Genomic DNA, 23,415 nt, shown 5'->3' on the forward strand with positions numbered 1-23,415 from the left:
AAAGGATTTGCTTGTGTAAATATGAGTGCATTCAGGAAAATATTATATTCTTCCAATTTTCCAACTGTTCCACTGAAGTAGTCTCACAGATTTCCTATTTGGTTGATCCAAATTTTATCATTTTAGGATTGCAGACTTGACCATTCTAACACAGACTTAAGGATACAAACGCAAAAATTATGAGCCCACAATGTGTTTTGTGTCTCTGTGTCTTCCAGGGCTACCTGAATAAAAGGACTAGGAAAAAAACTCACTAAAAGCCACAATTGTGCCTAGCCCCAGGTGAGTAGCTTAACTGCAAGGTGGCTAAAATGGGCTGAGAACTATGGTGTGATTGACACCAACACCTGAAGTCATGGCAATGTTTCTGATGTTTCAACACTTACTCCAGTCCCAGGAGAACTAAGCATGTTGCACTGACAATGGAAGCACAGTTTTCTTTTGTTTTTTGTTTACTCCTTTTTCATAATTTTAAGTGAACAAAATGCATATTGTAACATTAGGTACATGACACTTGCATGTTGCTATGCCTATATACTTACAGAGTATTCAATGTGTACTTGGTGGCGCTTAAAAAAATGTCATGTACAATTTTTATAAACATTCTACAGGGTTCCCATTTGCACTTCATCTTTCATTAAAGTCATGTCAGAGAAATGTCTGAGTATTATTAAAGAAAAAAAATAAAATTTCAATTTTAGTTATCAGTTGGACATTACTGAAGTGTCTATTCATTCAATACATTTTTTAAAAAAGCAATTCATGAATTTTGTGATGAAGTTGTATTGGCAAATATATGGATGATCTGCTCCCAGCTGAAAACTGCTGTGTTTCCCTGTGCGTTCCATACTGAAGAACTATTTTGGATAAACTGCATGTGATACACCACTACTGATGGGGCCCTTATGATGTGGCATATAAAGATCCCCTTCTTTTGTGTAACTACTAAAATTTTGTAAATCTTTGTTTATATAGTAAGGATTTATTGTATACCATATAAAGCAGTCAAACAAACATGTTGCTGATGTAATCAAAGGTGGTGATTTATGTGTACATACCAGGTATCATCCATGTCACTCCCTCTCAGGATCTTCCTTGGCTGAACTTCCAGCTGCTTTTAAAATGTGCAGTTAAATTACAAGTTTCAGGTTGGGTGTCAGAAGTAACAGAGGAGGCAGTACCCCGATAAGAAATCTTGCACGTATGATCTGTTATTCACCCTTGGGCAGGCTCCAACAGCACCCCTGTTGGAAGAAATGAAGTTAACTAACATAAAGCTTCGTCAGGAAGGCAAGAGGAATAAACATGTTAGCTCTGTCTCGGGTCTCCTGTTCCCGTCACCTTCCCATTCAGGAGGGGTGATCTAGTGAAGCGGGGAACCTCCTGCACTCATGGAAGCTATCCGCATGGTTTAGAGCTCATTTTCCACCATTCTAATATGAGCAAAAATAGACCCCTAGGAGCTGGAAGGTGTCAGAAATCATGCTGGGGGATGGAGCTAGCATATTCAGCCCTGCTGCCTCCCTCGCTTGTAGTCCTAATGCTAGGAGGCTATAAATGTGCCTTCTCATTCCTTAAACTAGGATTTAGACATTCCAATGTTAAGGGTCAATTATAGGAGTACCAGGTTTGCATAGTAAGCAGGACAGATACAGAACCTCTCTGAATTGAGCATTTACATACTAAACTAGTCAAGATCCCCCTTGCAGATCTCTCTTGGCCAATTTGCAGTTTAGTATCTCTACATACTCCGAATCAACCACTAGCCTATGACTTGAGATAGCACATAAAGGAGATGACACAATCCCTGCTGAGAGGGCTTGCTGCCTTGTACCATCCCTTGCCAATCTGATCTCCTACAGATGTTTTGGACTACAACTCCCATCATCCCATGCTGGTTGGGGCTTAAGGGAATTGTACTCAAAAACAGCTGGGGGGGGGATCAGATGGACATGACAAAGCATGAAATGAATGCATCCCTAGGTGTGTGTGGAGTTGTTTTAGTTTGGGAACACGACTAGCGACCTTTACACCATTATACAGTTTCCAAGTCATTATCAAGCTACATGGTCATAATATTGGGACATGGGCATATATTGGGGAGAAGGAGGCACAAGTATATGGGAATGGGGCTGAGATCAATCCAGCACAGGGAAGCATGCAAAGGAGAGCCAAGAATATCAGGCAGTCATATCCAAGCAGATCGTTGCGCAGGCAAAATCCAAGATTTAGCCAGAAGCTTTTATGGCCCTACCAGCTCAGGGACAATAATATACTTCCTTGAAATGCGCTCCTCTGGCTGGATGGAACACCAGTCTACAGCCTGGGGTTCACCACCAGTTAGATCTGCAGGTTCCAGGTTTTAGCCCCAATGGCGCCTGACAAAAATCTTCATGATATATAGATAAAGATTTAGGGATGATTACTGGATGATTAGGGACGCGGGTGGCGCTGTGGGTAAAACCTCAGTGCCTAGGACTTGCCGATCGTATGGTCAGCAGTTCGAATCCCCGCGGCGGGGTGAGCTCCCGTCGTTCGGTCCCAGCTCCTGCCCACCTAGCAGTTCGAAAGCACTCTTAAGTGCAAGCAGATAAATAGGGACCGCTTTATAGCGGGAAGGTAAACGGCGTTTCCGTGTGCTGCGCTGGTGCTGGCTCGCCAGCTGCAGCTTCGTCACGCTGGCCACGTGACCTGGAAGTGTCTTCAGACGGCGCCGGCTCACGGCCTCTAGAGCGAGATGAGCACGCAACCCTAGAGTCGGACACGACTGGCCCGTACGGGCAGGGGTACCTTTACCTTTACTGGATGATTAGGGACACGGGTGGCGCTGTGGGTTAAACCACAGAGCCTAGGACTTGCAAATCAGAAGGTCGGCGGTTTGAATCCCCACAATGGGGTGAGCTCCCATTTCTCAATCTCAGCTCCTGCCCACCTAGCAGTTCGAAAGCACATCAAGTGCAAGTAGATAAATAGGTAGCGCTCTGGCAGGAAGGTAAATGGCGTTTCCATGCACTGCTCTGGTTTGCCAGAAGTGGCTTAGTCATGCTGGCCACATGACCCGGAAGCTGTATGCCGGCTCCCTCGGCCAATAAAGCGAGATGAGCGCTGCAACCCCGGAGTCGGCCACAACTGGACCTAGTGGTCAGGGGTCCCTTTACCTTTACCTTACTGGATGATTACTGATATTGGCAAGTATTCTGTGCTGTCAATGCTGGCATTAAGGTATCATCTCACTTTGCTGCAATAATAATAGTAACAATAACAACAATAACAACAATAATAATAATCCTATAATAATAATCCTATCTCCAGTGATGATTGCATAATGAAGAGGAGGAGCAATTTCACATGGAAAACAAGGTCCTCATATTCTGCAGTAGAGAAGTTATCATTTTTCTTTGATGCATTTATAATTCTGCACTTAAATATTTTTTCTTTAAAAAAATAAATAAAGTAAAATTATGTAAATGGAAAGTTAGATTTATGATGAAATTCAGCAAGAAGTGGAGCAGGAAGCAAATGGTTAAAGCAGGCCCAATTTTTCAGAACAAAACTACCGGTATGTCCTTCCAGGGGAGGATGGATTATCTCAGACACAGATCTTGATTTAAGTGTGGGACATTATTTATTATATATACAAAGAGTGTGTGTGCATGTGTGTTCAAGGGTGCAAGAGTATAAAAGGAGAAGAGGCCTATGGAGGAATAGGAAAGTAGAGTTCAAAAAGAGTTCTTAACTAAAGTGTGGAGGGTTAACACACAAATTTGATATGCTGCACCTACATCACAATTTCAAGCAGGCATGACCGTCTGTTCTCCTCCCTGATGACCAAAAGAGCACTTCACTCCTACTGTCTTTTTTCAGATAACAGTCAAGTGGAGCAAACAGTAAAGGATGTCCAATAAGTGTAGCTCTAGAAACTTATCATAGCTGCTTAAGAACCTTCTCATCTAGCTGAGATGAACTTATCTATATTACAGTGCTGTACAAAGGTAGTAGCATCAGCCCAGGTAGCTAACCAGCAGGTCCACAGGGTCGCCACATCCCTCTGCCAAGATACAAGGGCTTCAGCCACCACTGAAGAGAGAATGGTGTAACATGAGAAATGTTGATCTGCATGTCGGTGCTGCAGACAATCTGCTACAGGTGCTCAAGGAGCCGCTGCAAAGGCCTGTCAAGGAACCATGTTCAAGATACCATGCTGATGGCTCCTAGAATGTAAACTTGTAGTTGGACAAGACTCAAGACTGTTGGAGATTTCACTGAAAGTGCTCGCTGACTTCCAAAGGAGATTGCTCACCTCTTCCTGTAACAGAAGATTCTATTTTTGAACATATCCAGGATGATGCCTAAACTCTGTATTCTCTGTGTCAGGTACAGTAAACTATCACAAAGCCATGGTTCTCTAAGCAGGTAGGGGGGTGCTCACATTCACTTCTGCCTTTGACCAGGGATCTCACTAAAAGGCCATCCAAAGGAAGGGGGGGTAGATGAATTCCTTGGGTTCAGAGATGTGTATTGTGATTTTGATGAATACTCATTGAAACTACAAGAGCCCAAATCAGTATTGAAACCATCTCTCCTCAGACATCAGGAAGCTTCTGTGGCACAGGTAAATCAAGACTTGGAGATAAGCTTCCATGAACAAAACGAAGGCCACAAAACTCCCTTGGTCTCCATGGCTGATTTTTGTGTCTCCATTCTAAAGATACCAGGAATTGAAAGTATCTGTTTTGGGACACAGACTTGAAGTTGAGGGTGCAACTATGATATACAGAGTCCAGAACTCATCTGTCTGCGGTAATCTAGCCCCAGTTGTGGCAGCATGAGTTTAGGCATGGCAGGTGTTAGCTGGAGGACAAGAGGCCTCATAATGGTCAATCAGGCTGGTGAGGAATTGCAGGGGGCGGGACCCTTGGAACAAAATGACTGCGATACCCACTTGTTATTTGCATCCTTCTGAGGTGCTATTTTGGAACTTTACCCATTGAAAAGGAGCAGAAGACAGCTCAGTCTTGGATCCCTATGCTTTAGCCATAGGTTTCTGTAGACCAACCCCAACTCCACAGATGCCATTACCCTGGCAGCATTCTACCATGAATTATACTGCCCAGTCCAGTTTTCTGCTTCTCTCAGAGAGATTCTCAAATCCTGAATGCACAGAAGAGAGGCAAGAATCATGACAATGTTTGGAGCGCTGACTATTAAAAAAGAAAGAGGCCTCATGACAATACCTAAAATGATTTTTTGAGAGAATCCATGAGTTTATTAGCTAACACATACAGTGACTCTTAGTCTCCCTGGGTCTTTCCAGAGGTGTAGAATATCAGTGAGAAACTGTGGGTATGGCACAATGAAATAAGGAGGTCTGTTACATAGGAAGATCCTTGAGGTTCCCCCCACCCCAGTTGGTGGAGCCTTGTGATGTGGCTGCCACCGAGATAGTGGGTCCAGTTCCAGGGTCTTCATGGTCTCATTAAGTCCTTGGGGCAACATAACATATGCTGAGAGAGGGTAAGGATCCTTCCTGAAAGTTCTCATTCTTCTCTATTTGACTCTGATCATCTTCACCTCATGGACTGAATCAGGCCCAAAGTTGTCCTCTCTCCAGTCAGGAGTATTGCCAGTTTTGATCTGGGATGCCAAAGTGAGTTGGCAATCTAGGAAAATTCATAGTGAGTAGGGACTGTCAGGTTTGGTGTGTGTGTTTGTGTTTAATGTGGAGGTGTGGGAAAGGGCATGGCAGCACCTCTGCCTCCTTGCCCTGCGTCAGGAATGAGCCCAGAAAGAAGCGGCTGGAGGATGGCTGGATGAAACAGAAGTGTCCCTCTCTACTCCTCCTATGAAAGCTATGAGTTAATCTTTTCGAAGACAGCCTGCCTTCTTCATCATCAGGTATGGAGTTCATGATGTGGGAAACACCCTTTGATGGAGAGTGGATGAGAAAAGCATGTGATCATACCTACGGGCCTCACATGCTCATCAGTTGGCCTGGTTATCACAGCCTTGCAATTGCAAACACAGTGGCACAGGGAGGGGCAGTCAAGCCTTCCACATGCATAACGACAGACTGAACCTATTAAGCCCTGACCCATAGAACACCTTATCTATTCACTACCTTTCCCAGTCCGATGACCAAGCATGCATGGGGAAACCCAGGGAGATAGTGATCCACTAGTCCCTTTGCCAGCTATGCAACCACAGCTGCTGTTCCCAGACAAGGGTGACTGCACTCTTAGAGCCACCTATTCCCAACACAGCATCTTTTTCTTTATTTATTTCAATTGCAGCAGCCCAAACTGAGAAGCAGCGATCAGTTTGTTGGGAGCTCACAGATTACTATTGACTACCCCAAAAGCTCAGGAGTGGCTGACCCTGCCTGTAGAAATGACAATGATTAGGAAAATGAGAAGCAACAACGAGGAACAGAGTAGCCTAAAAGGATTGTTCCTAAGCAAAGCTCAGCAGCAAAAAACAAGAAAGCAGAAAGCTATCAAATTAGAGGTTTCCTTCTCTCTCAGAAGTATATACAGTGTGTTAGTTTATTTGTTTGTGCGATTTTGCCTGTGCCATCTATAAAAGAATAGTTAACCCCTACTGCTTGTTCTACTCTTTCATTGATTTAGCAGTTAATTCCATCCCCCTAAAAATAATGTTATGGTGCAATGTTTTAATTCCCGTAAGAACGTAGGCCCTGACACTTGTTATCCCCAGTGACCACTAAACAACAGTCGTTTAGATTAATTAGACCAAATGCCAGTTCTCATTAGCCCAACAATGATTGATTGGGCAGAGGAAGAAGAAAGGAATTGCTCAAGTACCCAAACAAGGAAAATCTCCTGCCCAGAAAACCAGATAGCCCAGAAGATATGCCTTTGTTGTCACAACATTTAGGTCATAACTGAACATAACCAGCAGCTGAAGTATGCAACTAGCTTTTATATAGCTAAAGACCACCACATGGGTACAAGGAATCCCAGGCAGCAGTGCATGTAAGTTTCTATGCAAAAATCAATCAAGGTACCTATGGCAGTTGTAATTTAAATATATGTCATGTGCCTGCAAATGCACATTCATTTTTAGTATGTTGACCAAATGCTCCAAAGCAGACAGTACCATTGCTAGCAACAGACTGATCTTAGGGCCTGTGCTATTCTTCTAAAAGCCATACAGGTATTCTAAGAACATTTGCAATGGCCCTGGAGTTTCAAGCCCTGGAGTCAAAAAGCAGCTGGGACTGAGGAGAAGCTGCAGAAGGGTAAGGAAAAAGAAGTCTTTTGCCTAGATTTCTGGGTCACTGGAAAGCATATTCTGGGGTAACTTATGAGGGTCAAACTGCTCATGACACTTAATGGCTCTTGAGGAAATATGTGTCTTGTTCTTTAACTGCATGCCAGCTTTAGAAAAATAGATACCTCTATTATTACCATGGAGGATCAAGATCTTGGGATGGGACTGCTGATACAAAAACAGTGTGATTCAAAGTAGGGTTTATCTAGTAAATATTGAGCAGGGGGCTCTATGTAAGTAGTACTGGGAAAGCTGCAAGGCTCTGAATATAGCATGTGGAATTTGATGGGTAATGTGGAAGGAGAGTATAAATATGGGGGGGTGGGGTGATTATATAAGACCTGCTTACCAGTCCAGCTTCAATTCCAGTCCAATTATACTCAGAACAGATTTATCCATGTAGTGATTAGTTCAGGGTTTATTCCAAGCTGTTTCAGCAAGCATTTGGGAGGAAAAACCACTTGCTTTCCAATAATTTTATTCTAGCTCACAATGTTGGGTTATTTGCATAGGTGATATTATATGCATGGATATTATTGCATTGTCCTCCAAGTGTGTAGTGTAGTTTTACTTGTTGTGCACCTCTCCTACATGGTGGAGAGCTGTCTAAAAATCCAGCAACCCAACACATCTCCCAAATTTCACAATTACATACAAACAAGTGAAACATCCAGTCGCAGCTTTCAACAGCTGAAAAATCTAGCTATATTTCACATTGTATATATCTTAAATTTCAGTTCAGGGGATTACTTGGAAACTACAATGCCCCTCCATATAGTGGTCTGAGAAGTTGGGAGAGTAAATAAAAACCTCCCTTTACTGACATACAGAAAAAAGGGGGGTGACAAATATCATCAAACAGGTTTTATCTTCCTTAATAACACCCTTCTCCACTCTCCTGTGTTAATTTAGGCATTCTGACAGTGCTGCATTTTAAAATGCATAATTTGATTTAATTTAATTTAAAATTAGAAACTTTGCTCAAGGCAGCTGACAATGCAGCATCTAATAAAAGCAAAATTAATACACTAAAGAAAGAAGCTAGTAACAAAGCAACATGCAGGATTGCAAAACAATGTTTTCACACAAATGCTAGTCTTAAAGGAAAAATTTTAACAGGCAGGTTGCTGGGGGCTTATTCAAGTGCTTGTGGTTCTTTAAGCAGCTTCTGATTGTGTTATTTGCAGCCAGGCTACAGAAGCCTTACTCCTAGCCCACAGAAACCTTTGGGTTTGAGACTTGAATAAGGGCAGCTCGTACAACAAGGGCTAGAGATTTACTTTGCTTCAAAAAAGGGAAGCTGTGACGGAGACTCCTAAAGTCGGTAGGATTTCTTGAGCAGTTGACCCTAAGCGCTTGTTACACCCCCTCAAGATGTTAAGTGGGGGAAAATATGCATTCAAACTGTTAAAAGAAATAATGTATGGTGTTTGAGCTCTTGCCAATTTCTCACCTTGGAGAATTCTTGTTTTGGTCTAATGTAGTACTCTCTACTTCTCCCCGACTTCCTGAGGTGGACTCCAAATAAGTACAATTAGATAAAAGAGAGACACAGCAATACATCCTTATTAAGGGAATCACTGCTGAGGTGTTAGATGCTTTGCATCAATGTTTCCATTATTCCCCAAGTCTTTCACTGTGATGCTTGGGTTGTATTGATGGTTCAAAAGATTACAAATCCAAACTTTACAGAACTGGCTGACAGTGATATATTTGCCAGTTGCAAATTAGTCCAAGCAAGTTCTAAAATCCGCTCAGACAAATGTGATTCTTAGCAAGTTCTGAACTGTCTCCTTCAGGCTACAATGATTAATTTCATTAGACACTTTAACTTTAAAAAATTAGTGTTAAGGTAGCATGTCAATCACAATATCTATTTCCAGCAAGGCTTGAAGTCACAGGATGCAAAGCTCATATAAAGTACTTTGTTCATTTAAATCCAAGGGAGCTGACTTTATTTTCACACTATTTTGTAGTGCCATGACTTAATTCTTGAGTATGCAAAGAAATGTAATGTGTGATTTTTAAAGCATTTTATTATATCAAAGATATATGAATATTTCAAATAGTGAACAGTATAAACATACAAAGAGAGAAAAGTTCATTCTCAATGTGTTCTTAAAAAGGAAGATCAAATAACAACAACAGCATCAATGTTAACATACATTTTTGCCCTATAGACTGAAAAATGTATGATTTAAAACTGGGCCTGAATCCTCTGTAAGGCTCACTAACTAATAATGTAATTTAATTGAGATCACTGCTCTTTAGCAAAAAGAAAAAAAAAGGGGGGGGGAGTTCTGAGGGATTTACATTTTACACACCCACCCAAAAAATAAAATTAAACAAAGAAAGGCAAAACATACATATGTAGCCAGTGTTAAAATTTCAATGAAATTGGAGTACCTAAAAGGCCTGGTCAAAAAAAAAAAAGTATTTAGCCATCACTGAAAAGAAAACAAAGAGAACAATAGGAGCGGCCTTCCCATCTCTAGGAAGAATTCCAGAGATGTAATGCCATCACTGAAATGGCCCTGTCACTTCTGATGGCACGGATGTCCCTTAAGAATTCTCCCCAAGGTTTTTTATGCTCCCTGGCAGGTGATAAATGAAGCATCAACAACAGCATTTGCGCATCAGTAAACCATGTTCCTTCTCTTTGGCTTCACCATCAGCTGTTAACTAAAACCTTTATGCTAATGTAATCAGAAAAGCGCTTGAGAAAAGAATTAGGAAAATGTTTCTTTCTTGTTTCCTTCTCAAAGACACTATTCTTATATTTATCTAATACACGGTCTTCAAGTGTTTGATGGTGTTATCCTTTTTGTAGGCCAGGCCAAGAAGTTATGACCTATTTGAAATGGCTTTAAGTCTGCTATTTCTCCATGAAGCCCATCCTTCTTGCCCTAAAAAATCTCCAGATGAATTCCAACCCTGAAATAACATTTTGGGACAAGAGCAAATAGATGCTAGATTCATGTAGCCAAGTAATATAAAGACAGTACTTAAGATGGTGGTTGGAGCTTGCATTTTAAAGACCATGTAGATTAGTTTGTAAAGTATATGACTAAATGGGTGGCCATATCAGATGCTCAATTTCCTCTGTTGTGCAGCAAAGGGAGGCAAAACAAGAGAAAGTTGAATCTGCTATCTTTGGCACAGTTAAGAAATAATCATCACTAGACATTCCTTAAACCAAGGGGAAAGCGAAGCAAGTGTCATATTCAGCCCCATTGCCCTTTCCTAAACATGTTTTTATCTAAGTAGTGATCAACACTAATCAATCTGCTTAGCTGGAGAGTGTTGGGTGGGCATTCCTATAAAATGGCAATAGATTTCCAGTCTTCTGGTATAATCATTGTTTCCTGGATTGGAACTAGTGATTAAAAAATAACCATCCAAATGTATTGGTGCAAGTAATCACTTGTAATTATAGTAAGTAGTGAGTGAATATTAAGCACAACAGAAGAGAGCAGAAGATGTTTTTTTCTATGGAAACCAAAGTGCTAGATGTGGGCACTGTTATTCTTTGTTTCACAGGGACGAAGTAGCCTTTGAGGGAAAAAATTCTAAACCTCCTGCTGTCCTTGATATGTATCTGGTTTCCAGCCTGTAGATAAATCAAGGACTTCAATATCCAAATATGTCTCAGAAGCTGCACAAACAAGAATAATGATGGGAAATGTCTGCTGCTCAATGGTGGATCACGAACACTGAAACCAACAATCCATACATCTGTCACCTACTAGGCAAGAAAATACTAGCCAACAATATTAAGAGGCAAAAGGATGCACTTTTAGCACAACTAATCTGAAAACTCACTGTTCATAAAGAAGTGCAAAGTCCTTATGCCCTGATCTGTGAGGACCCTGGAATTAGTTGTCAAGGCAAACAAGATAAGATTTAAAACATGCAAACCCAGATCCTAATCCAATGACCATCTGTGCTTGTTCATTCCTCATCCTGCGGTAGACAAATAGCTTTAAGTAAAACAGGAATGAGAAGAGCCAAACAGACAGTGCAGATATGGGGTATTATAATGCTATTTCAGCTCAGGGAACCCTCATCACAGAGGAAACTACGTACAGCTGATTTATGACAGCCTGACATGCTTATTCAGAAATGCCCCTTACAATGTAAAGTGGAGATGGTGGAGAAAATTTGTTCATTTCACATTTAAATGCATACTTACCTAATTCAGACTTTCTGAAACAATACATGAATTGAAACTTAGTTATTCTTTGAAATTCACATTTTCTGAATTTTCTTCTCCAGCCTGAAAATGTGCAAAAATATGTGTATTGGGGGAAAGGGCATAAAAATGCACATATCAGTGAAAATAACATTTAAAAATTATATTAGGAGAAACTGCTTGGGGAAAAAATGTGTATTAGACAAAATTGTGCATATTAGGAGAAGTACACACTAACATGGATTTTCATGAGGATTCTTAAAAAAAACCAAAAAAAACCACCGCACCAAGTGATGTAGAAATGTGATAAATGAAACTTAGGATTGGGAAATGGAGTCACTGAGAGAAACCAAAATGGAAGGATTTATCCATCCCTAGTTAAGTCAAACTAGAGCAGCGCATCCAAGCAAGGACGCTTAGGATTGCAGCTTCAGTCTCTCAAGGGGTTTTGCTTGGAACGGAGCAGAATTGCCAGCACAGAGTGTAGCAGCATCTCATTCTCATTCTCTGGATTGGACTGTGAGCTAATGTTTAAGCTTTCTCTTATGTGCTTGGTACAGAAAAGTGATGGGATGAACACTACACTGACAGATTCCATTTTTCCTACTCCTTATGCTGAAAGTACCCTAATCCATTTTGAGGCTGAAAGGGCTTTTAGACACATCATTCAGTGCCTCAACATGGCGATTTATCTCTACATGACTTGCCACTGGATATGGGAGCCTAGCGCAGGAAAAGCATCATGTTCAAGGAGAAAAACAAACTGTGGGTCTAACGTGTCACACCATAGCAAGCATGGGGGAGACCTGGATCCAGACCAAAACAAGCCTGGGGCTTGTAAGGGGGTCTTAACCCTCTGTCCCTATTGCGTTCCCAATCAGGATTCTTCCATACCTATTACTCTTTAAAAACCATATGGGAATGCGGTCCATTATATTGCAGTCCTCAAGGTCTGTGGATGCTATATGGTTGCATTAATAAGCCTTCATAAACCCCAGGTTTTTCACAGTCCTTCAGCCATACAAGCAACCCCTAGGATAATAGAAATGCTGGCTCCTCCTTGACAACTTCTTCAGTATTTACACCTCTGGCTATATGGGTTGAAAAGCTATGAAATATGACTATGGAGGGTCGGAGGAGGCAAAGGTATCAAAAGAGGGCTAAGGATAGGGATCCCTAGGATAGATGAGCATTAGCAAGTCCGAGAAAGCTTTTTAAAATGGGAAAACAGATGAGCACCAGCAATCCGTTCAGGGTTAAATGAGGGCACTTTCCTATAGCTCATGTGCGCCAGTGCTTTCCATTAGCTAAAAGGTTGTTGATGCAATTGTGCCCATGTTCACATGCTAGAAAAAAATTGCCCAGTGTTCCAATGCACACAATTGCTTGTGTGCATTATTTTTATGGAGGTGCAGGGGGGGGTCAAAGCAAAAAATGAAAGTTATGGAAAGCTGCAGCAGTTGCAAAATCTACACAGCCAGCAATGATTTCAAGATCCAAAAATCTGTGCCAAAAGAAGGGCAGATAAACAAATGTACTGCTGCTGTTTGACAACCAGAAAATGTAATATAGAAACCCAGGTTCCAGGGGGCAATTTGGAGAGAGGAAATTTCAGAAATATCCCTTAACATGTGTAGTATAGATTTTACTATTATTATCATCTTAATTGCAAAGAAACAAAGGCAGAAAGCACAAGGGGTTTAACAAGGGTAAGACAGTGAGCTCGTGTAGCAAAATCAGAATGAGACTTCACACACGCTGCATCAGGAGGTTTGGGGCCTACAGACAAAAAATATTCAAAGCCATTCTCTAAACATCACACAGTAGAGTCTCATATACACCCTTTTCTAACATGCTGATTAACTTCCTATAAATTTAATAAATAGTTAGCAAAGCCATCTAGAAAGGCACCATGCTCTACTACCAATATATTAGCTCATTCCCTTGTCTGGGTAAGCACAGTGTGTTTGTTAAAAGAGTGTCTAAGAACCACAAGGTTCCCATTATATGTAATTGCTCTTTACAATGACTGGCTATCTCTGGTGAAAATGAATCAGTGATCTCCACTATAACGGAATCTATTAAAAAGCTGGAGAGCACAGCTCATCTCTTTGATGTTGAAAAGGAAGAATTTCAATAGGCAGTCTCATCAGGCTGTCTAACAAAGCAGAAGTAAGGGCTGCAGGCAGGAGCAGGCTGATATCATGGGTCACTGGGAAAGTAAGTCGACTGTAGCAGCACATGGCTGTTCAACTGCTAGCCGGTTACCTAAGGGGACAGTAGAGTGTGGCTATGGTCGGGCTTTCGAAACATACAGATGCTTTGATTAAAATACAGAGATTTCTAAAGTGTGCCTCCGCCAGCTTAAAACTGTTTGATCCTTTCCAAAGTAACTGGCCGCTGACTCTGCCAGGGCCAGCCCTAGCCATTTTACTGCCTGAGGCAGAGCAGCAAACTGAGATCCTTCTCTTGCCAGTCAAAGGGCACAGCACACAAGTTATTTTGGCACCTGAGGCAGAAAATCCCACAAGCACCTCTGTCCCCAAGTAAAAATAACAATAATCTATCAAATAACTATTTGCTGTCCTTTCATGACATGCCAACCCAGCTGCCTACAAGCGGAGGTTGGTTCATTAGAGCAATGGGCACTGTGGGAACCTCAGTCTTTTTCTCCCTGTCTGCCTTCATACTTACAACCAGTCAGTTTTCTTAATGCCTGTGGCAACTTCCTTATTCTTAGACCCAGGGTTGCCCAGGTAGAACTCAGAAGGGAGGATGATGGGGACTACATTATCATTAGTTTGCTCTGCTTGTCACTGCCTCTGGTTCCACCTAGTGTAGGTCGCCCTGACTTCTGCCCCACCAATGCCAATGGGCACCAGCTATCATCATTGGCCCCCTTCATGGATCACTGCCTTGCTATGGAGATGTGATGACCACTGGGCCCATCACCTCCTGGCAAATAGAAGGGGAAGAAATGGAGGCAGTGAGAGATTTTACTTTCTTGGGCTCCATGATCACTGCAGATGGTGACAGCAGTCACGAAATTAAAAGACGCCTGCTTCTTGGGAGAAAAACAATGACAAACCTAGACAGCATCTTTAAAAGCAGAGACATCACCTTGCCAACAAAGGTCCGTATAGTTAAAGCTATGGTTTTCCCAGTAGTGATCTATGGAAGTGAGAGCTGGACCATAAAGAAGGCTGATCGCCGAAGAATTGATGCTTTTGAATTATGGTGCTGGAGGAGACTCTTGAGAGTCCCGTGGACTGCAAGAAGATCAAAACCTATCCATTCTGAAGGAAATCAGCTCTGGGTGCTCACTGGAAGGACAGATCATGAAGCTGAGGCTCCAATACTTTGGCCACCTCATGAGAAGAGAAGACTCGCTGGAAAAGACCCTGATGTTGGGAAAGATGGAGGGCACAAAGAGAAGGAGACGACAGAGGACGAGATGGTTGGATAGTGTTCTCGAAGCTTCCAGCATGAGTTTGACCAAACTGTGGGAGGCAGTGGAAGACAGAAGTGCCTGGCGTGCTCTGGTCCATGGGGTCATGAAGAGTCAGACACGACTAAACAACTAAACAACAACAACAACATCACCATCACCATTGGCTGCCTTAGGTCTCACTCAGTGATAGAACCATCCTTGTGCAAGTTGAGCAGATAAGCAACAGCAGATAAACTGACATATAGAAGACAGAAATTTGCTAAGGGGATACTTGTGCAACATAACATGGAGGCAGGGAGGAGACTTATGTTTTTGAATGCTCTCTCATATAAATCCTTCACTGTTGAAATATAGCATCATTGGGGGAAAACTAGGCTGAAACCTTCCCCCCAACTTGTTACTGTTAGAAGCTAAGATAAGTTTGGAGCAAGTACTTTTTGGCGAGGGCTGTAAAATATTTAAAATGTGCACTTCCCAGTGAATCCCAAAGTATCCTACTTCCCTAGCACACAGATAAGACCACACATAGAGTAAGTTATAAAATAGTTCCAGTTACAGATAGGTAGCCGTGTTGGTCTGCCATAGTCAAAACAAAAAATTTTTTTTCCTTCCAGTAGCACCTTAAAGACCAACTAAGTTAGTTCTTGGTATGAGCTTTCGTGTGCATGCACACTTCTTCAGATACACCTGAAGAATATCTGAAGAATATTCTGAAGAATATTCTGTATCTGAAGAAGTGTGCATGCACACGAAAGCTCATACCAAGAACTAACTTAGTTGGTCTTTAAGGTGCTACTGGAAGGAATTTTTTTTTTTTTTTAAGTTATAAAATGTTTTACTTACAAAACTCTTCAGAGGTCAGATTCATGTGCTTTTCCATAAACAAAGTCGGACATGGCTCCCCAAATCTCTTTTCTGATGAGAGCAGCTTTTGCATCTCATTTGGAAACCAAGGACCCAGAGTCTGGAGGAAGAATGGGGAGGCACACAATGCCAAATGCTTGAAGTCCAGTGTGAAGTTTCCACAGTCCGTGTTGATTTGGGGAGCCATGTCATCTGCCAAGTCCAGGGTCAACACAGTCATCTACCAGGAGATTTTTGGAGCACTTTGTGCTTCCTTCCGCAGACGAGCTTTATGAGGATGCTGACTTCATTTTCCAGCAGGACTTTGGCACCTGCCCACACTGCCAAAAGTACCAAAACCTGGTTCAATGCCCATGGGATTACTGTGCTTGATTGTCCAGCAAACTCGCCTGACCTGAACCCCATAGAGAATCTATGGGGCACTGCCAAGAGACAGATGAGAGACATGAGACCGAGCAATGCAGAAGAGCTGAAGGCTGCTATTGAAGCATCCTGGTCTTCCATAACACCTCAGCAGTGCCACAGGCTGATAACATTCATGCCACACCGCATTGAGGCAGTAATTGATGCAAAAGGGGGCCAAACCAAGTACTGAATACATATGCATGCTTCTACTTCTCAGAGGTCCAATATTGCTCTATTTGCAGTCCTTGTTTTGCTGATTTCATTTAATATTCTAATTTTCTGAGATTGTTAATTTGGGGTTTTCATCAGCTGTACACCATGATCATCACAATTATAACAAATGAAAGCTTGACATATCTCGCTTTGCATGTCATGAGTCTATCTCATATATTAGTTTCACCTTTTAAATCGAATTACTGAAATAAATGAACTTTTCCACAATATTCTAATTTTCCGAGTTTCACATGTATATGGAAAAATATTGGATATACCTCTGACAAAATATATATATATTTAAATGGACTTGTGATAAAGGATGTTCTCTTTTCTAAATGAAGAGTAGTCTACTATTTTTAACAATATTAAGCAAGACTCTTGGTTTACTTCAGACTGGAATAATAAGCCAGCACAAAGTAACAAGCAGCAAAAGGTGGCAAGAAAGAGAAAGAAGTAAGTGGAATGCTCTCCCCAGGGAAGTTCTCCTGGCGCCTTCATTGTACACCTTTAGGCGCCAGGCAAATGTGTTCCTTTTTAACCAGGCCTTTAGTTGATTTGATTGACATCCTATGCCCTTTAAAATGTGAGGTTGTTTTTTTATTTGCGGGCGGGTTATTGGGTTGTTTTTATTTTGGTTATTAATTCTGTAGTTTTATATTTTGATTTTATTCTGTGAACCGCCCTGAGACCTTCGGGTAAAGGGTGGTATATAAATTCAATAAATAATAATAAATAAAAGTAAGTGCAGCTCTGGTCAAATTCATCACAGCAGTTCTTTAGCGTCAGTTAACGGCTCATTTACACTGTAACATGCAAGCCTAAAGAAGAATTTGATCACGACACAAGGTAATAAAACCTAATTAAATTTTATCAGGCAACGAATAAAATATGAAAAATTGCAGATGTAACAAAGTAGTGTTATCTGAACTTTAAGAGGACAAAATTAATTCATTCCATTGGTTAAAAAAACCCACATTCAGGAGTTGTTGTTGGTTTTTTTCATGTTTAATTGTTTCATTATTTTGTAAATTGCTGCCCTGGGCTCCTTCAGGAGGAAGGAGGGACAGAAATAACAATAATAAGGCGGAGGAGAAGGAGGAGGAGGAAGAAGAAGAGGTACTAGAAGCATTATACCGTATTTTTTGTCCCATAGGACGCACCGGCCCATAGGACGCACCCATAGGACTGCGGGGAGTTCCCGCAGGGCTCCCCAGGCTGCGGATATCTGCCCGGCACGCAGGGCGCTCTGCTTCAGGGCACCCACGCTCCGTGCACCAGGCTGCTATCTGCAGCCTAGGGAGCCCTGCAGGAACTCCCGCAGGGTTCCCCAGGCTGCGGATATCGGCCCGGCACGCGGGGCACTCTGCTTCAGGGCACCCACGCTCCGTGCACCAGGCTGCTATCTGCAGCCTAGGGAGCCCTGCTGGAACTCCCGCAGGGTTCCCCAGGCTGCGGATATCGGCCCGGCACGCGGGGCACTCTGCTTCAGGGCACCCACGCTCCGTGCACCAGGCTGCTATCTGCAGCCTAGGGAGCCCTGCTGGAACTCCCGCAGGGCTCCCCAGGCTTGCTGAGAGCTTCCTGAAGCCTGGAGAGCAAGAGGGGTCGGTGCGCACCGACACCTCTCGCTCTCCAAGCTTCAGCGAAAGCCTGTGTTCACCCCATAGGACGCACACAGATTTCCCCTTCATTTTTGGAGGGGAAAAAGTGCGTCCTATAGGGCGAAAAATACGGTATTTAATAAGAGAAGAATAGTTAAATGTGCAGCACACATACAACACAGTCTGCTGTACTACAGTCCAAGAAATGTTTTACAACTCGATCCAATTAATTCAGCTGATGCTGATACATAAGCTAAACACATGGAGAAAGAGTGGGTATCTGAATGGTGGAGTAAACTTTTAAAAATATTGGCTGTAGCAGGAGGGGAGGGTGCAATTCTGGCTTCATGCCAGAGAACAAAATGACCAAACAACACTGCTAGGGAGGATGTGATTCCTTTGAAGTAGAAGTAGTTCACCGGATGAGACAGTAGTTCAATCTAGCTTCCCAGCAGATAGGTTGCTGTTGCTTACTGGGGCTGAGAGGGGAAGGGATGAGGTGGCAGGGAGGTCAGAGTGGTGAAAACATACCCCCAGATTGGTCCCCAAAGCACACTTCCTTCCCACAGACATCTCCTCCCCCTTTCAGCAAGCAACCTGGCTGCCAGAAATGTAATGTAGTGGCTCCTCCCCACCAGACATGTCACTTCTGCTTTGAAAGCAGGTAATGCCTCTGCAGCATGAGTGATTGAACAATTCAAGTACAGTGGTACCTCAGGTTAAGAACTTAATTCGTTCCGGAGGTCCGTTTTTAACCTGAAACTGTTCTTAATCTGAGGTACCACTTTAGCTAATGGGGCCTCCCGCTGCCGCCAAGCCACCACCACGCGATTTCTGTTCTCATCCTGAAGCAAAGTTTTTAACCCAAAGTACTACTTCAGGGTTAGCCGAGTCTGTAACCTGAAGTGTCTGTAACCTGAAGCGTCTGTAACCCGAGGTACCACTGTACACCTGATTTGAGCTGCACCGAAGAATGATGAGCATCCGTATAGAGAAGCTGAGTTGAAAAATAACCCAGAAGAAAAATTCACACAGGAGTACAACTTGTTTTTACCTGCTTAAGGAGAATATCAGAAGAGGTCACAAAGAGAAAGGAAAAATATATGAAAATAACAAGATGAGATGTGGGTAACAGCAAGATAGGACTGGATAGAATTATGAACATTATTTGGACAGATGTGTGGATATTAATGCAGCAGCAAGAAGATGATTGGATCCCCTTCGGAACTTGAAATATGGGTACCCCCAACAAAAATTTAAAAATTCGGCTTTGTAATTTGGAATTTATGTGATGTGATTTGATTTGACTTGATTGGTCGGTTAATAAAAATTATTTACAAAAGAAAAAAAACCTCAGGAAGGGTTGGTTGCAGTAGGCTGGTTTCTCTGTGGGATGGCAGAGAAGCACTCAGTGTTAACTGATTTATTTCTCATGTGACTTAGTAGTAGGTTTTTTCACAAGAACTACAAGTATGCTCTGGAACATCACTTGGGAATTATTTTTCTGTTTTAATTGTACAAAGTGGCCCTTGGCTAGTTACCTCTACAATTTGCCTCCTTATTCCACTCCCAGAAGTATAATATATTAATTATTCCCCTAATGATCAAGTGGCTAAAGCAATTCTCCTATTAGGAAATGTTTATCGATTTATTGGTGTGTGGGTTTGGGAGGGGCATGACAGAAGTGTATACAATTATGGTGTGAAACAAGTGGGTAGAAAATTTGCTCACTCACACGCAACACTTAGAACCCTGGGCCTACAAATGACGTTGAATGTTGGAAAAATCAGAACAGACCAATACATACTGCATTACTAAACTATGGGATTTGCCGCCACAAGGTGGTAGTGATGGCTACTAACCTGGACGGCTTTAAAAGGGGATTAGACCAATTCATGGAGGATATTAGTGGCTACTAGCCACAATGGCTATATACTGCCTGCCATATCAGAGTCATTGTGTCTCTGAATACTACAGTGGTGCCTCGCAAGACGAAATTAATTCGTTCTGCGAATTTTTTCGTCTAGCGAATTTTTCGTCTTGCGAAGCACGAAATCCCATAGGAATGCATTGAAAATCAATTAATGCGTTCCTATGGTCAAAAAAAGTCCAAACAAAGCCAAATTTGGTACAACAAGAGTTTATTAAGTGCTCTTTAAAGTCACACATACTGTAAAGAGCATTTTAAAATTCAAACCCAGAAATTTTTTTAAAAAACAGTAGTGGCCCAATGGTCACAGAAAATCATAAAAATGCAGAAAAAACACACACAAGCTTCCAGATTCTTGCAAACCCCTCCCCAACTGTTCCCCCAGCCACCTAGCACACAGAAATTCAAATCCAGAAATTTTTTTAAAAAACAGCAGAGTGGCCCAATGGTCACAGAAAATCATAAAAATGCAGAAAAAAAACCACAAGCTTCCAGATTCTTGCAAACCCCTCCCCAACTGTTCCCCCACCCACCCAGCACACAGAAATTCAAATCCAGATTTTTTTAAAAAACAGCAGAGTGCCCCAATGGTCACAGAAAATCATAAAAATGCAGAAAAAAAAACAAGCTTCCAGATTCTTGCAAACCCCTCCCCAACACCAAGTCCTTGAATTCCAAACACCCCAACCCAAAATCCAACCCCCCCAAAAAAAGTTTTAAAAGTTTAACTTACCAAATGGCTGCAAAAGAAGTTTTGGACAAGCTTCAAAAATCACCAAAGTCTTTAAAAACCTCAAAAAAGGCTACTATGTACACTGCGTTCTATGAGTTGCTCCTCGAAGTCAGGTCGCAACTGTATTAACGGTGTTAAGAAAAAGGAAACAAACTTGCAAGACGTTTTCGTCTTGCGAAGCAAGCCCATAGGGAAATTCGTCTTGCGAAGCAGCTCATAAAACGGAAAACCCTTTCGTCTAGCGAGTTTTCCGTCTTGCGAGGCATTCGTCTTGCAGGGCACCACTGTAGTTGCTGGAGACCACAAGCGGGAGAGTGCTACTGAGCTCATTCTCCTGCATGCAGGCTTCCCTATAGGTATCTGGCTGGCCACTGCAAGAACAGAATTTTGGACTGCATAGAACAAGGAACAGCTGATGGCGCAGCTTGTGCCTTGTCTTCTAGATTGTGCTAAATGGTTCCGTTTCTATTAAAAGACGACAAAAAAAGTTACATAGCTGCCTTCTCTGCAGTTGAATCTAATGCAGAAATACTTCCACAGTGTAAAGCTAAAGCTTTCCAAATGACTCAATCTCGTTGTGTCGCTGTAAAATAATCTCTCTCATAAAACCTTTCTTCCTTGTCCACCTTTGCCAAGCTTAAGCAAATTAAATAGAAAAGTCACACACGGATCAGAGAAAAACTAGAAGTTACTAGACTTCTTTTTTTTTAGGATCAGTAACTTTTCATCTGAGAGTTTTGATTAACTTGTGCCTTTCTGCTGTGCCGTTCCTCTCCCCTACAGTATTTCCATTAAAAATGTTTCACAGGATCATGATTCTCAAACATATTGAAAAAGTTGAAGTAGGGTTTAGTTTTATTTTATTGCAAAACACCTGTTCCTGGCTTGGCTTGTAAAACTGGCTTCTCCTACATGAAAGGCTTCCTCCTGATGCTATGTTTAAGGGAACGGCACGGAAATAAGGCCTTTGCCATATCAGCAAAGTCAAACTTAAATCTGACTCACGGAACTACAAAGCAACTGAGAATAGAATAGTGTACAGCTTCCTACAGCAACCTGATGCCCTCCAAATGTTTGGGATCAGTTGGGTCTGATGGGACTTGCCATCCCAAACATCTAGAGAGCACCAGCTTGGCAAAGCCTTGCACAGTGGTTGCAGCCTGTGACTTGTAGAGAGGAGATTTGGGTCTGAACCCCTACTTGCCAAGAACCTCACCTGAGCTACTTACACCTCCTCAGGCTAAGCTGGAGAGTCCCTATTTATGTCACCTGAATCTCTAACAGAAAGAGTGAGACATACTGTAGATGTGAAAAATAAACCACAGCAAGTATAGAGAAGGGGCTATTACTTTAGTAACAGCTTAGAATCATAGACTCATAAAATTATAGAGTCGAAAGCATGGGCATAGTCAGGATTTTTGTTGGGGGGAGGGAGAACCTCTGTTAGCTATGTATTTTAATTTATTTTTATTGATTTAGGGGCGGCAGCTGCCCCCTCTTGACTATGCCCATGGTTGAAAGGGACACCATGGGTCATCTAGTCCAGCTCCCTGCAATACAGGAATCTCAACTAAAGCATCCATGACAGATGGCCATACCTCCTCTTCACCTAGGTCCTGGAGAAACCAGCAGAGACATGAAGAGGTAGAGAAGGTCCAGCCTTCAAGGCAGAATGCTAGATGGCTTGCAAAGGAACAAAACTGCATGCTGCGCTAAGTTGTGCCCACCCAATTTCTTTATAAGAGAAATGCAAGGAGCACATCTTAGATCAACACCATTGTTTGAGTAGCCATATTACTTGCTGTGCCTTAGCATAAGTGTGCTTTTGAGCACATATATGTATTGCCTGCTGTGCTTTTAATTAGTGTTTTTGCATATGTATTGCACTAATCTCAGCATTAAAGCTTTCCGGAAAAATCATCACCTGAGTTCGCATTCATCACCAGGTAGGAGCCAGGATAGAATATTTTGTTTATTTATGGTTTTTAAACTTGTGGTTTTCAACTGAAAACAGATTCAAACTATCGGAACATTTATCCCATTAAAATATTTTTAAATAGCAAGTTCTTAAAAAACAAAAAAATAGGCACCATTTAAAGAATTTAAAAAGATGTCATTTCAAAAATCTTTCAAGGGAATAAGTATACCAATAATTCAGAAAGAGCCTGGAGTGACATTTATGCTAAATAGTTAGGAACTCCTGCAGAGAATTATAGTTCAATTTTTGACAGGGAAAAGTTCCTTTAAATTTATAATTAGCAACAAAGGAACTTTTCCCCCTTAAGAAAGCATCTTTTGGGGGAGAAATGAAGTACCTTTTTATTGCATTAAACATCAAAATTAGGAGTTGTCATTTTTATTCAATGTCTTTCTCCCACTCCCCCCCCCCGTCCCACCCCTGTAAATCTACTATGCGTTTTGTGTACTGCTGATTATTCATACCATCTCTCTGTTATGAAGCGCATCTGCACCCTTCATTTACTCCCATACAGCTTCAGCTGTACAAGGTTGCAAACTGTGCACAAAATTTGAATATTTTAATAGTTAGCACAGGCCAAAAATAGCATCTTTATGAAATTTCTGAACTTTAAGATAAAAATGTTAGCTCATAAAATATGTAGGCTCTTTGATGTTGTCACTGAAATTTTACCCATACATATGCCTTAAAACAGGCTTCCTCAATCTCGGCCCTCCAGATGTTTTGAGACTACAATTCCCATCATCCCGGACCAC

General features: G+C 41.9%; 1 long non-coding RNA gene across 2 annotated transcripts in view; it reads right to left on the bottom strand.

Moving 5' to 3' along the window:
• The window catches only part of LOC310761630, a 39,211-nt gene that overhangs the window by 8,896 nt on the left and 6,900 nt on the right, over positions 1-23,415 (bottom strand). The window contains exons 2-3 of one of the 2 annotated variants that reach the window (XR_014547601.1): positions 11,483-11,566; positions 1,059-1,244 (exon numbers count right to left, since the gene is read on the bottom strand). This is a non-coding gene — a long non-coding RNA (uncharacterized lncRNA). The remainder of the gene's footprint in view (positions 1-1,058; positions 1,245-11,482; positions 11,567-23,415) is intronic. The other variant, XR_014547600.1, reaches the window with a different exon arrangement.

This window comes from Podarcis filfolensis, assembly GCF_964270895.1.
Source record: "Podarcis filfolensis genome assembly, chromosome: 4".
In the NCBI taxonomy this organism is placed as follows: Eukaryota; Metazoa; Chordata; class Lepidosauria; order Squamata; family Lacertidae; genus Podarcis; species Podarcis filfolensis.